This window comes from Nothoprocta perdicaria, unplaced genomic scaffold (genome assembly GCF_003342845.1).
Source record: "Nothoprocta perdicaria isolate Ctin4 unplaced genomic scaffold, notPer1 scaffold_416, whole genome shotgun sequence".
Classification (NCBI taxonomy): domain Eukaryota; kingdom Metazoa; phylum Chordata; class Aves; order Tinamiformes; family Tinamidae; genus Nothoprocta; species Nothoprocta perdicaria.
The window spans coordinates 9,064-25,115 of NW_020455662.1; the positions used below are offsets into that span (position 1 = coordinate 9,064).

The 16,052-nt window shown below is 47.5% G+C and overlaps 1 pseudogene; it reads left to right on the forward strand.

Moving 5' to 3' along the window:
• The window catches only part of LOC112952952, a 3,851-nt pseudogene extending 801 nt beyond the window's left edge, over positions 1–3,050 (forward strand).
• Positions 3,051–16,052: the final 13,002 nt, after the last annotated feature.

A 16,052-nucleotide genomic window follows, 5' to 3' on the forward strand; every position in this document is an offset into this window, starting at 1 on the left:
ACCAAACTGTTCGTGTGAAGCCTGGATCACAACCTCTTCTGGATGTGGTGTACATTGAAAACTGGGGTAAAACTAGAATCCGAAGAGAAAGACGTACGTTATATAGAAAATGCCTCCCCTGCAGAAGCAGCAGCCAAACAGTCCATCACAGGTCTCATTTTTCTGCAGGTTTTCTTCTAAGCTTTCAGGAAAACCTTATGAAAGCAGCCCTGAAGATTTCAATGGGGAACATAAAAGAAACAAACCAAGTAGTTGCTTCTATTTCTCAAGGCACTGAGGAAAATGATGAAATAAGTAGGAGATGGCAAGAGCTAGCCATTCAGAAATGGAGAGACGAAACCAAAGTGCTAAAAACACAAAGGAATGAGAGCCAGTGGTCTGAACAAGCAGAAATCCAAAGCAGTGCAATACTTACCCATCATACTGACAGCTTCACTTTTAGATCAGAAGAATGCYGATGTTGATGGAATTAAACGAGTGTCCTTTATCAAGGGAAATTTAACTCCCCTAGTTTTGCCAGGCAAAGTCCCTAGAGAACTAGAAACTATAATGGAAACCAGAAATTGGAATATCACTTTCAACAAAAAGGAAAATTGGAATGCCACAGATGCTTTCTCCAGCACAAGAAAATGCACGTTTTTTTTAATTCACAACTGAAAAAAGGAACTTTTCAGAATGGCCCAGAGAACACTATGATTTCCACCACCTTTCATGACTTTGATGAGAACCCTTTCCCTTGGTTATGTTTCATGCCAGAAATTGCAGCAAGAGTGCTGATGTTCAAAATGATGGAGATCAAAGCTAAGGGGGATCTAGGAGGAGTCATGTCAGAAGGAGCAGACATTATTATTACTACAGAAGATAAGCAATCCTGGACTTTTCAGGTAGCTACAGGGCCTGATAAAACTCAGCATTCCACACCTGGATCGTTTGGAGTTGAAGTGGAGAGAAATACAACGGAGGTATTTATCCAGATTGTTAGCAAACTCAAAGGAACTTTCAAGKTGTTAGTATTTGCAGATGCTTATGTCACTCATGCTTCTCCTCTAGCCTCCTTTTCTGCATTTCAGAACAAGCCAACAGCTGCAAGCCAAACTAAGACCTCTACTACAGACTGTATCATGAAGACTTCTGACATTATCTGTCTCCTAAAATCACTGTTGCTAACTGCTGCCCAGSAAAGTGGTCCTGAAAATGTCAGTAAATATAATATTTCTATCATCTTGCTGTCACGCTATGTTGTGAGGTACCCAAACTGTAGACTGGTGAGCATACTCATTTTTAGTGATCAGTGCTTATTTCTGGGTGGCGTTGGCAGTCATGGGAAAGAAAGCACCTGCAGCCTTGGCTCATATACCAGTTGGCAAAGGGTGCACTGCATCTGCAATATGAAGTGGAGGCACAAAAGACTTGTAACAGATGCTGGGACAAACACATCCACTTTGAGCATCAGGTTGCTGGCAGCCAAAGTAATCGTTAAACCCAACACTGTGGATCTGGAAAAATCTTGGAGAGCAGACATAATTGAAAACCCTGTGACCCTTTTAACAGTTGTGGTCATTTTTCTAGCCTACCTTGTTTTGGCCCTCTGGGCCATGAAAAAATATAAAGCTGACAGAATCAACCAGGACGACATTAGYGTTCTGCCAGACAATGAGCCCTTTGATAGCGTGTGCTTTTTGGTCACCTTATACACAGGCAGTCGCTTCAGAGCCGGAACCACTGCAGATGTTTTTCTTCAGCTCGTTGCCCAGGCTGGCACAAGTGAGGTCCACTGCTTGTGACAGCCACACTGCCCATCTTTCCGTCAGGGAAGCACAGATACTTTGTGTCTTGAGGGTGTGGCACAATAACCAAGGGCCTTCTCCAAGCTGGTTCCTAAGCAGAGCAAAAAGTTGAAAATCCCTACACTAASRAGAMYTGGTTCTTTGTTTGCCGCAGGTGGCTTGCTCTCAACAAGGATGAACACTTCCTTAAAATGACCTTCTTTGTCACGAATCCAAAAGCACATCTCTGCAAAATGGACTGTTTTTTGATAAATCTTGCTGCCAACCTAAGATTTGGTCACCTCTGGTTCTCCATTTTTGTCCATACGGTCATCAACACTTTCAGCAGGCTCCAAAGGTTGTCATGCTGTGTGGCAATATTACTCCTCAACCTGCTTGTGAACTTTATGTTCTTCCATGCTGACAGAAGGGAAGAATACCCACTACATATGAACATTTTGAGAGCAATAGCAGTAGGAGCCGAAAGGGCTTTGCTTACCATTCCTGTGCAAATGCTCCTAATAGCCTTATTTAGATATTCCCRGAAGGAACCTTATAAGACATTAGAAGGGGACAACGTTCCGAGGCAGAAGAAACCACTCAGCACTGTCTCTCTGCTCTTTTGCAAGAGACCACACTTTTTTTTTTGCCGGAGCTGCGTCTTTTTCTCCTGGGCACTAATCACAGCTGTAACTGGCCTGTCATCATTTTTCCTTGTATCGTATGGCTTGTGCTATGGGTCTGAGACCTCCATGCAGTGGCTTTTTGCATCTGCCATCTCCTTTGTTAAGAATGTCTTCCTTTTCCAACCCCTAAAACTCGTATTTTTCTCAGCTCTGAGGACTCTGCTTCCAAAGTGCTGTGAGAGCATTTTTCCTGATAAAGAACAATTTCTGATTAAAAGGCTCAGAACACCCAAAAGTGGGCACCCATACCTGCCTCAGAACACATTCTGGGGCAGCCTAAGAAGATACATCACCGACACTGGGGGCTCCAGAACAGACAAAGAAATGCAAAAACAGGAGTTGATCTTGWCGTATGAGCGAGGTACGATACTGTATTTAGCTCTCCTTTGAGTCTGTTCTCTGTACTTTTCAAGTAAACGCTCATGAATATTGAACTTCATTGGTGGTTCTTGCCTAAATTGGTCAGTAAGTTTTAAGGAATTCTTTGCACTCAGCCACTTGCTTTTAACTATGTTCCGTTTTTCTCCAGAGTTTTGGCTTTGTATGCACCTCAGTGGTACTTTACCACGTCATGGGAGCTGATAGCCCTTTTACATAGACACTGACTACAGAATAAGACCGTGCGGAGTCCTCTCGCCTCYGGCAAAGWGGGTATGGGCAGATCAGGGCTAGTCTATAACTCTAAGGGAGGGCTAAAACAGGTCAGCGCTCTGAAAATGGTGAGAAAATCTTTACTCCTCAAAGCATAAGGCATAAAAGCTGAGAGGATGATCTATTGTGGTTTGGCCTGGCACAGTAAAAATATGAGTTCCTAACACTGCGTTTGCAATTCTATGTGGCTGAGACTGTTACCGTTTTTACTTTTGCARGTCATTGATGTTAGACTCATATTTGAGAATATTTTGTAAATAGTATAAAAGAGGCTTTCTGTAGGATGCTGCTTGCCGAAGAAAGCTTTAAGGGCAGGTTAATTGAGGGATTTTTTTACTCTGATAGGCATAAAAGACCGTTATTTGAGTTGACCCCATTACAATTATACATTTGATTCTGGTATCACTGTGACATCCTTTCTGACCTGGCCCCTCATGAAAGCAACTGCAGGTCAGGAAAGTCCACTGGCTTATCTCCTCACATGTGGAGCAGCCACCTCTGCAGTGCAACTGCTCCTCTACCCCAGCAGTATTGTTGTCTTAGCCTTCTTTTTGCCCCAAAGGTTTATTCCAAAAGAAATGTGCACAGCCTCCTCCTCCGAGCAAGCTCGTGCTCCCATAGGGGAAATACAGAGACTCGTGGAAAAAGAAAAAGGCCTAAAAGGCCACCGCACGGCAACACAGCATTAGCAGTCCCTAGTGATGGAGTGAACTCTGCAACGAGGATCAACCAGGAGTGGAGAAAGAAGTGCAAAACCTGATTTCTTGTACTGCTGCTTTTTTCCTGGGAAAGACAAAGTGCCAAACCACAGGTAAGCGGGATACCAGTACAATGTCTTCTAAAGATATTTTTTCTTTTTAGAGAAGGAAAAAAGAAAATAAAACAGGGACAGACACTGTCACAAGTCTTTCTGCAGGGCTCACTGTCTGTCCTGGGGTTAWATGGCATTACTGATGTTTTTCCTTCTAAGGAAAGGGAAACAAAGCAGGGATGCCCACTGTGCTTCTGACACTCTGCTAACTCCCCATTTTACAGAGGAAACCAAGCTTTAGCTACAGGGGGACAACAGAGAGAAATTGAAAGGTCTGTGGCGCTACTTCTATGGCCCCTAATCTAGGCGGTATTATCCTGGTCCTTTGGAGCAACTAAATAGTTTTTCATTTGTAAACAACTTTTTCCGCTCATGGCAGAATTATGCTCTGACACATTTTAAGAAAGGAATGTATGAACCCATGATGTAGCAGTCACACAGCATTTGCTTGCCGAAGRTGCTACTGGCTAACCCCTCCCGGTGCATACACTTAAGAGAAATTCAAGAATAACTCTCTAAAGGTCATCTTCACCCTTTGACACATGCCAATAACCTCAGGCCGTACCACTACTGCCTAGCGCTTCCATCTGAGGTTCCTATAATCTCCAGACTTTCCAAAAGCACGAAAGATGCCAGCATAACAGCAGATGGGATGCATCCTCAGGTAGTACGCAGTGAGAGCAAGAAGATGCAGAGTGATCAAACCAAGTCTCGTCCCTTTCCCCTGATGGCCGGCCACTTATTCACTGGCAAGCCTGTCCAGCCCAGCTACGTGGAGCTTCTCCCGCTCAGTCAGTGCCTGGGATTTTGCAAGTGTCATCATCGTTCTCATCGCACTGTTCAGCTCTTTGTTGATCTGCACTCAACTTACAGTCCCAATCAACTCCACACCTTTAGTGATGACATGTCCCAGTGCTGCAGAAACCCGTACATGAGAGCTTGCAATGGAGAGAATTTACCACTACATCAAGTCCTGAAAGGGGGCTTGTTTTGTCTGCCTGTTCATTTGTTTTTTTGTTTAAAAGGAGGATGGTCTTGTAGGTGAAAGTAGATCCTAGGCTTTAAACATTCTCAGCAGTGTCAAGGTGAAGAAGCAAAGGTAAAACTTAGTAAAACTTAGTAAAACTTGCATCTGGTGGTTTTTAAGGAGGAGAGAACTCCCTCAATACCTCTTGGAGCGTCAATATTGTAACCGAGAAAGACCATTGCTAGAAATCAGATGATGCTGAACTCCTTTTCATTTGCTCCAGCAGCTAAAAATTACATGAAAGCAAGACAAAAGGGGAAAAGAGAAATTTTATTTTCAGGTAAGAATTAGCTTAGTAGGATGATGGAGATAGTGGCTTCTTTAAGGCATGCCAGTGAGCAGAAGAACTAATAATTTAAGGTTTATGTAGTTTGCGTCTAGTGATGGACTTTCCAGTGCAATCAGGAAGAGCGGGCTGCCTGCAGATTACCCTGCATAGACCCTGCATTTACATTTTCTCTTTTTCTCTCAGCTAAAGGCTGGCGTTAGTAAACACGTGGCAGCTTGCTTCTGAGCTTTCCTCTTCTCACCCTCTTTTTCTCAGAAGACTTGCATGAAGGTCACATTGTGGAGTCCACAGCCTTCTGCTGACACTTGACTGAAATTGCCTTACAGAGTCACATAGTCCCGGGAAGAATAAGGGGCACCTTTTCACACACACATTGACAGGCCTTGCTTAGGCCTTGTTTCCTGGAGAACCTCAAGGAAAAATAGCTGCTTTCTAGTCTTCCGGTTAAGAACTTGAATGTATGCAACACTTCATACACAAGGCCCTTCCATTCACAGTCTCCATTTCTTCCGTCCTGCCTGGCTCAAGACAGCATCAAATAGTTTACAGGCTTCATTGCTGGTAGTTGGGAGGATAAGTGGAGCATCTTGCCAGGCCTGTGCAAAAAAACAAATACAAAATGGCTCATTTCACACACTTCTCACCCAGATTAAGCCAACAAATTTTAAAAGGGGTTATACCTTTATGTGTTCTTCAGCCATGGTTTAAAAAAAAAAAAAAAAAAAATATGCTGGGAGGAAAATGTGAGCAGTCATGAAAAAAAAAAACCTTTATGGAGTGATAATCATATGTCAGAAAGAATTAAATAGGGTCAGTAGAGCTGGAAGAGGAGACACACTTTAGAAGGCAGAAGACGATTTCATCATCTTATGAACCTTCTAAGTCCAGAACCATGCACAATTCAATACAATGCCATGTGGGACTAGTCCTTCTGCTGCAGATAGATGTCYTTGCAAGTAGCGACACAGCAAAAGAAAATCACGCTGTGCTTCTGATGAAATCAAGACCACAAGTAACACAGAGGCCCAATAATCTGCCAGAGAAATCCACCAAGGGACTGGAATTAAGCCAGCTAATAACTGCTCCACAGACCTGGGCAGAGTCATTACGGAAAGGAAGAACATGCATGTTGGGGAATTCTTACAAGATAATGGACATTTGGACGGGATGTACCTGAACAACCCAGCACTTGAAATAAAGCAGACCTAGATGAAGGACACTCAAGGGCAAGGAAGGGGGCAGAAAACACAAAATAACCAACTCCCAGACTAACCAATCAGAAAGGATGTACCCAACCAGGCAGAAACCGCAAGTTGCCCTGTGAACAGTTTGCACTAGCCTGTCAGCATCGGCAAAAGGTCACATGACCTCTGGCAAGGCACCAATCTGAGAATGTTAGTAGGCACGGGACTAGCTCTAGAGTGTATAAAAGATGTGGAGGTTYACACTAGAGTGGCTTATGGTGATGATATTGGTTGTTGTGTGCAGTCTTTAAAACAGCCCTTGTTGTCACATGCATACCCCCATCAAGCTGAAATGCAATACAGGAGCAGGCTGACACATGTTCTTAACCAGTTACAAAGCACTGAGGGAGATATCACATGCTCGACTGTTCTCAAACTGCTCCAAGATTAAAAGCACCAATTTGACTACCTGGGTGCTAGATGGGCTCTTTACCCAGCAGTGCACTTAGCTGTGGCAAATGAGTTCAAGGCAGTCTTTAAGCATGCTCTGAGAAGTATCTCAGCAAACAAAAGCAAAAATCCAAGGACTCTTCCCAAATGATTAACTTAACTCACAGGACTGCTGAGAGCGCATAGCCAGTTCAACACTAAATGCCTGCACATTTTCTGCCACTGCTGGCAGCTCACCCAGAAGGATTCATTCCACAGCGGCCACTGCTTCCGTTCAACACTTGCTAACACACACTCTTCTAACCCAGCTGCTGTGTGTACCAGCTCATCACTCACTGTACAGGTTTCCTACACTGAGCCAATCACTGCTTTCACACTCTAGGTGTGTCAAGCACAGGCAAGGTGTGTTTCTTGAGTGATGCCTGTAGAGGAGAGAGACACTGCCCAGACACTTTATCCATTTTCTGGCCAAGGCCAAAGCCTGGACCTTTTTTCCCTGCTTTAAGCCAAGAGTTTAGGAACAGGATCTGGTGCTTATTTACTCAGAGCCATGTCCCTCTGCTGCTTCCAGGTCACTCTTGGCACACCTGCTATTGCTCAAGGGAGTTTCCTAGAGCTCTGGAGCTCAGCAGCCTCTGATACTCCGCAAAGGTCCCCAGAACTTCTTTAACGTGCCAACCTACCTAACCTTTTCTTGAAGATCAGCAGGTGTCATGCTGGCATCTCCTTGCACCTCTTAGGATTTCCTGASAAAGGGCCTCATTAACAGAACTTCTTCCCCCAAAAAATCTTCCTCTGGGTTGTTTAGATTTTTGCCTTGTCCGTTTTCGGCTTTGGTTTTTATGTCTGTTTCACGGGTAACATGACAGCACACTTAGAGACACTGCAGAGGAGGCATTCCAAGTCACAATTCTCTCCCAGTAAATCTAACTAACACGGACTCTCTCTGGCCGTGTTGAATGTGGAAAAGGCCAGGGGTTGATCCAGCCACAGACTGAGGTAGGAAATGTCAAGAAGGAAAGAAGGAGATAGGTGTCCATGTACCTAAGCACACAAAGAGCAGAGAGGGAAGGTGAGAAGATGCTGCAGCAGGAAAGGATGGCTGGAAAGGAGAGCGCTGGGAAGGAGCAGAGCATCTGGTCCCAGRAGCCTTGGCAGGCGCAGGCAGAGCTGGACCCTGAGCAGGAGTCAGGGCAGAGCTGACCCCAAAGGCACCTGGTCTGGGAGAGGCCTGTGAGAGGCTCGTCCAGCCTCAGCTGCAGCATCGGGGATGTGAGCATAACTGTGGTTTTGGGTAAACAGGTGTCGGGGCGGGTTGGGCGGAGGGTTGTTGCTGAGTGGGGGGGCAACAGAAGGAGCTTGACGGCCCCCCCCCCCCCCACCTCTGAGGGGAAGGGAAACCCCTTGTTGGGTGTCATCGCTAGGGGTGACCTGGCCTCTTGATGGCCCGGGAACCAAGGTGTCCATCGCAGGGCAACTGGCCCTGAGGGCACTTCTGGAGCCTTGCCGGGTTGCTTTGCAGAGCAGCAGCAATGGCTTTTTGGCCACAGCCATTCCATGRCCAAGCAGTGTCAGGGCTAGCGCTCTCCCTTTTGCTCCTCTGCCTTCCTGGCTGCTGCCCTCCAGCCTTGGCAGATGCTTCTCCCCTTCTGCAACCCTCCTCCCTGCAGGTCACCTTCCTTGGTCCTCACGGACACATTTGGCAAAGGCTGCACAAGCAGCACTGGATCAACTTGAATTTGAATCTGCGTTATCAGCCTGTCCCAGGAGAAAAGCTGCAGCCACAACTGCCACCACATTGCTCCAGCTCTTTGAACCCTGCCTGGGTGAAGAATACATCTCGCTGGTCAGGGTAGCTTGTGTGACAGGTAACCCTCCTTCCAGGAAGAAAGTCACCAGCTTCCTTTCCATGCAGTGCTCATCAGCTTCACGTGCTGCTCCTGGGTGTCTCCATCACAATTTGATCATTGAGATGTCCAGGCAGCTTATGCATCTGCCAGGACCTGGGCCACACRATCACCTGATCCCCATGGAGGAGTCAGTAGTGCTGGGCTGGCCTGCATGGCTGAAGACGCTGGGCATAACTGCAGGTGGAGAACCTCCACCCTATGTGAACCATCACCCTSGCCAAAGCAGGTCAGAYTGGTCAAGACTTACAAACTCAACTATGATGTATAGACGAAACTGCTTCAAGGGTTCTGCTTGGTTGCTACTGGTACCGCTTGGTTGCTACTGGTACTGCTACTAGTTCCATAGCAATGAGCTGCCCATTTCTCTTCACAGATGATTTCCAGTGTTTTTCAGGCTGCCCTTTGTTTCATATGTTTTATTTGTGATGCTCATGATTGTGCMCAAACTTTTGTATTTATCCCCCTTTTCCTGCAGAAAAATGTCATCTTTGTGATCTAGAGGCCAGTTGTCAATCTGCCTTAACTGTATCACAACTGGTCTCCCAAGTCACATATCTATAATAAAAGAGGATTTTCCCTGCACTGTGCCTGAAGGATGGACTCTTTTAAAGGGCTATTCTTCCCAAACTGGAGCCAAAAAGGTGCTCAGGGAATTGCACCCATCAAATCCCTCTGGCCATACCTGGGCTTGCACGGGCCATGGGGCATCAACTTGTCCAGTGATGGGAATGAGGGTTGGATTCAGCTGCCACTTCTGGGTGCCCRGTGCCGTGGAGAGCATGAATGTTTAAGAATTATCTCCCAGGGACTGTCCCAAATAGTAAAAGGCGGGTGACAGCTGTCCGGTCCATTTTTCCAGAAGGGATATGGAGCCACCTGGAGAACAGAAGGGCTCTTGAGAGGCAGCACATGCCTAGGACAAGTTTTGAGTGGAAACTCACAAAACCACATGGAGTTAACCAACAGTAAAGGGCCAAACCAAGCACTGCTCCAAATCAGGGCTCTCAGGGATGGCAGTAGGCTGAGTCTAATGACACATCCGAACACAACCTGAGCAATGTGAAATGCGCTGGGATTGCTCCAAGCATCCTCCACAGCCGCAGACCCTGGGGAGAGGGTAGCATGATGCTGCTCCAGTTGGTCTGTCCTGACCGTCATGGCCAGTGTKGAGTCACCCTGTGTCGCCACAGCTGCTCACCCTGCAGAGCAGCAYTGCCAGCCAAGTGCTCTTTGGCGTGCCCGGGAAGGATGCAAGAATGTCCGGACCATCAAGGACACAGTAACCTGAGGAAAGGCTCTCTGGGGAGTGGGGATATCTTCAGAGGAGAGCAAAGGAGCAATGGTGTGCTTGTGGGGGCAATAAATACACAGCTATGCTCCTGTGGGTTTCAGCTTGGGGCAGGCTGCTCTGTCACTAGAGAAGCCTGAGGAGCCCTGGGGCCAGGACCCTTGTGCTGTCCTGGGGAGAGGGGCTGCCCAGAAGGGCTGTAGGCAGCCAGGGTTATGGATCTCCTGCTCATGAGTGCAGTGGGGACAGTGGGGTGAGTGGCTTCCATTTCCTTGTGCCCTTGCTGCCTCCAGCCCAGGGGCTGATGGGGAGGCTGACACCCTTCTCTGCCCCTAGGGACTGCTGTGCCTGCACAAGGGCTGGGGCTGTAGGGTGAGTGCCCCGAGCTCTGTAGCCCCTTGGTGGACACTGCTGTGGGGACACTCCAGCTTGGCTGAGGCATCAGTTCTTTGCAGCACTGGCTGCTCCCTCAGTTCTGCAGCGTTGCACGTCCAGTTCCATCTTCCTGCAGRTTTCTGTATCCCAGTGAAGGGGAAAAGATGGCAGCTGCCCTCTCCCACCCACTGTGGCGGTGTCAGCCCCATCGCAGCCCAATCCTGAATGGCAGAGTGGAAGAGGAAAATGGAGCTTGGTTGGGGTGCAGAATGGAGGTTTCCAAATCCCAGGGATGATGCAGGGAGGGACCTTTGCATCTTCCCCCTTTGCTCTCCCAACTGGGCTCATTCTGCCTTGCCCTAGGTGCTCTAATTCCTGTGTGAGCTCTACTGGAGCGGAGTCTGAGGGGAAGAATTCATTGAATTCCAGAAGAGCTTTGCTTTGATGCAAAGGAACTTCAGGAGGTCTCCACTCCCAACTTCCCACGTAAAGCAGGGCTGTGTGGAGGTCTCCAGTCTCATCTGGTCTTGTCTAGAGGACCAGATGTCACCTCTGGTTGGGGTCAGCATGCCTTGCCAACCTGGCCCCAGCACTGGTTCCTGGCTGCACTTCCTACTCTTGCTGATCCCAKCAGGCTACTCTTTGTAGTAGGAACATGGTGCATAAACACTCCACTGCTTTTGGGATGGAGATAAAACCGCATCATAAAATCAGACCCAAGTGCCTGGGTCACTTTTTCCTCCTGCTCAGACTTTCTCTGCAGAGTTACCTGGGTTGGGGTCCCAAATCTGAGGCTCTCCTCACACTTYTAAATTGTCTGGCATGCAAGGGGTGCTGTGATGGACATGCGGTCACTTTTACAATGACATGGGATATACTTGTTCCCAGCTGCACTTGCCAAAGCCCTCTGTACAATAGTGCCAGGCAGAGATAGGGAGTCAGATCAGCAGGTTGGGGCCTAGGTCAGGTCAGGACTGAAGAGGTGCAGGACCCAACACAGCCATGTCCACAGCATCACTCAGGCCATGCCCCAGGACAAGGGCAAGAGCTCTCCAGCCAGAGGGATGAGGTCCTGAAATGAGGCTGGTCACTCTCCGTCTCCCCTGCTCTGGTGCCCAGCAGATCCCCTCTCTGTCTGCCTGCAGCCCTTAAATGCCCACCCTGCTGCCCAGCACAGCACAGGAGCTCTGGCACTACAGTCCTCCAGCAGCTCCTACTGTGCTGGGGACAGATCCGCCTGCTCTGGGCTTGGGCACAGAGAAATCTGGCTTTCCTTCACATTGCTGCCTTACCCCTCTCCTGGGACTTCCTTGCTCCCCAGAGTGCCTTTCCCCAAGTCAGTTTGTCGGTGCTGGCATGGCCATTCCTGCATCTTATGCTGTAGTACCTGTAGGGTCACAGGCTGATGCTGCTGTTCTGCAGAGTGAGTGGATGTGAGAYATGGCTCATTCTGGTCAGAAAGAGAAACAGATCCAGGTCTACTTCAATTCAGATGCTGGGTTGCTCAGATACGTCTCGCCCAAATGTCCATTGTCTTGTAGGAATTCCACAACAATTCCCCCTTTTTGTTTTTGAGCAACCCAGACCTGTTTGACAGCTCATTCTAACATTCCGCTAACACACTGCAATGAACATGGTGCAACTAACAAGAYTGCAACAATGACTGTCAACATAGTTAAACCAGATTTTACTAGAACCAGTAACCACCCTGACAATCCTATATGCTTTAGCCATTCATCAGGGGCCAAATTGATAACTGTCATTTTTTTCATGTTATCTTTCAGTTGATGTAGATGTGCGTGAATAGAGATTGAATGGTCTGACAAATTCATACAGCACATTCCTTCAAAATCCTCATAACCATGTCCTTGTACTAAAAGCAAAAAATCAAGAGTGGCTCTGTTTTGCAATACTGCATGCCTAATGCTATCAACATTGGTAGTTAGTTCACTAATTATATTAGAGGTTAGATTCATTTGCTTAGCCGACCAACGTCCCAATTTCTTTATTAGCAGTAAATTTTCGGCGGCTAAGTGGAAGAAAAAGTGATGCCAAGATAATAGAGAGGTTTGACCAGAACTCAACGTTATCCTTGCAATCTGGTCCTAACTGCCATACCCCTCTCTTTTGACGCTTTGATGCAGTAGAATTCCACAATGTGCAATTCATTAGTTCAGCCATAGAAGGTTTGAACATAGTTAATTTCACTAAATAGCATGGCCCACCTACTGGTCTGCTAGGAATTCCAGGCCAAGCTCTATCACCACATATTAGAAAGGTACGGTCAGGCAGTCGCTTACCTGCCATATTGTTCCCCCAGACATCTGTAAAATGACATTCTGAGAGACAGAAGTCTTTGGACTTTGGACTTCTGGCCTATATACCAGATTCTTTGGAGAAACAGTCTGTACCRCAGACAGCCTAACATCACTGTCTATGAGTTGCGCTGCAATTTTTGCATCACCTTTAAACATTACTGCTCCATTACTGGGTGCTAATGCGCCTAACAAGTCTAGTTCTTGAGGTTCTATCATGGTTTGTCAAGTTCACATATCTGAGGATATCGTCCAGTCCTTTTTAAGTTACCTATAATGTCCCAGATACAATACCTTTTCTGCCTAAAAGCAAGTGAAACACAGCTCCTAAAGTTTACATCAGGACTATCCAATCAGGTTCATGGTCACACAGCAACTGGACAGCTACCTTTGTTTTTTGTCATGGAACAAAGTGGAAAAACATGATGGAACAAGTGTACTGCTGTCCTTGAAGTTGGTTATCTACTAACAAGGCATCTCGTTTGCTGATAGACACTGTACTGCTGTCCTTGAAGTTGGTCTCCACATCTCTTCTCCCTTTTTTTTTTGTTTAACTACTCTATCGCCACAGCTGCTCTTAGTTGAGCACACAGGCTTAACTTGGTTAAATGATTGATCAGTCGTTGGTAGATATACTAGCAATGAACAAAATACAGTTAGTACAATAATTAGAGACTTTACAACTTGCATTGACATAGCTAAGCAAAAGATTGTTTATTTTGTTGTGTCTCTTCCCATATTTTCCCTGTTATCAGTCCTTGCTTGTTGGACCACGGCCTACTCAGGGTTAATAGATTGGCCACTTCAGCATCTTCTCCCATATATCGTACTGCCAATACTTGCTTCAGAGCRTGTTTAACAACAGATTGCATTAACTTTAACAATCATGGAACCCCAAAAAAGATTAAGAATAGCATTACAGCAACAGCCATCAGTCTTTATAGCCAAGGGTCTCTTTATAGTCAGGGATCCATGATATCACTATTCCCCTGACAATGAGGGCATCAAGGACGCTGCAGCAGGCAATGCTGGCCAGACCCACTGTGCTGGAACCCTTCGTGGTCCTTGACCTGTAGAAACACAAGCATACCCTCRTCCCCATGTTATTAAAGGTATAGGTTTTCCCCATTGGAGTGACTCAGGGTCTCAGAATTCAACCAAAGCTTTGCTTAGCTTTTCCTGAGCGGTAATGCTAAAGTGTCTTTGCACTGGGGACACGTTGTCTGTTCCTCAGTTTAAAAGGTTAAGTACATAGAGGGTCTTTTGTAACCGTTCCTGAGGGGAGTATCCCTTGCTCCCTGTTTTTGTTTTTGTAGCATAGTTTTCAGGGTGCCATGGGCACACTCAACAATGGCTTGGCCCGTAGGYGAGTGGGGGATCCGGTGCAGTGTTTTATATCCCACTGTTGAAAGAATGCTGCAATTTAGTGAGAGGTATATGCAGGCCTGTTATCGGATTTAACCTGGGCGGGTACCCCTAGCATGGTAATTTCATTCATTCCATGTAGTAACACCATTACACAAGGAATACAACCTATGATACAAATGATTAGTATCAACAAGAATAACCGTTCTAGTAACAGCTTTTGTAACCAAGGCTATCCCCATTTSCATTGTCCAAATGGATCCCAGTTGTCATCAATCTGTTGTTTAGCTTTGACAGTTCCAGAAATGGCCATCTCCAAGTCCTTCCTGGCTTGAAGGCACTTTGGCAGTCTTGCTGCTGCAGGAATTCCTAYTTCTGTCTTGTGGTGGATTCATTCTTGAGGTGTTCAGTGGCCTTGGCATGGCRTTTTGACCCACACGTTCTCCTTCAATTGTAAACTAAGTAGGCTGGTGCCTAGCAGGATAGCGAGACCGATCATTCCACCCATGGACAAGAGGTGGCTGACAGGCTCCAAGTTTGCAGGCATCCCCGCAGAGACAATGTAGGTCTCAGTTGGAGTCTCTCCCCATCTCAGATCCAAAATTGTTTTTCATATCTGATTTCTCCTGTCACGTAGGGCCAGTATGTGTCAGGAGGTGATCAGAGGGCAGGCAAAGCTCCGCCTTTATCATTATGCAACTTTCCCTGGTGCGCACATGCGTGGCTACCAGTGAGGGTCTCTGGTCTCGTTACAAGGGTCATACCTTTATTACCTTCATCTCCCTTGCTTCATGTTTGACCTCCGAGCTAGCTTACAGGTCTGCTCCCCTAGCATTGCAAAGGCAGCTAGAAAGTGGTGTCAGGCATCACATGTATGACTGCGAATATGTAATATAAAGTAGCRTTATTTGTTGTGCTCTAGACTATAGGTCCAAGAGTACCGTGCCAGTAGACTGTGCCAGTTGTCTGATATCAGTAGGTAAAAGCCCTTGCGCATGAATGCTGTCCAGCAGAATACGAGAGGATGCATGTTTTATTCCGTTCTCCTGAATTGACTGCATCAGTGCCCGCACAGTTTTTGGTTCTAGGGGAACCCATTCTACGGCACCCCCCGGCTGCACTCGTACTGGATAAGCTGTTGGTATGCGCTGCAGTTGAATGCCCTCCAGGGCACAGTTAGTCGCGATCAGTCTCCAGTCTGTCAGTGGAATTGGCTCCGGGGCTTTTCCGGCTCCYTCCGGAGTCTCCCCGGACCCTTTTGTCTTAGACATCAGTTGCTTTTGTCTTAGCGCCTCTTGACGTAACTCTTTCACTGTCTTTACCAGTAAGTCGAATTCGGTTTTCAGCTCGTCACCCTCCCCTTTTGGGTTGGCTGCAGGTGGCTTATCAGGGCGCCACACTCGCTGCATCCGGCCCGCTAGTCTCTCCGCCTCCGAGTCAGATCCTTCCCCCTCTGGGCCCGCCTCCTCCTTCTCTATCTGCGGCCGCCTCCTCTGTCTCCGCCGCTCTTCGTCCGTGGCGAGCCCAGAGCGCCTTCGCCTTCGTGGGCGGGTCTGCGGCTCCCGCCGTTCCGCCTCCAAATCCCCCGGATGCGCCATGTTTAGGTGCGTCCCCGGCAGCCAGTCTAGCGGGTCTCTTACCACTATGGGAGAGGGTTGCTGTACAGGGGGGTGTTCAGGGGGGTTTCCGGATTGTGCATGGGCGTAGAGCTCCCCCCAAGGGTATTCTGGCGTGGGGCCAAACCCTGGGAAAGCTGCAGGGGTTGCCGGCCAGGTGTTCAAAGGGCCACCCCCCTCGCCCGAGGCAGCCAGAGGCACAGAGGACTGCCCGCTCTTGGAGTCAGCCAGTTCTTCCTCGGCACTCCCGTCCGTCCGTTCCCCCGCCTCTGGCTTTYCGTCCCCTAGTTCTGAGCCACCCTCCTCTATTATTACAAAC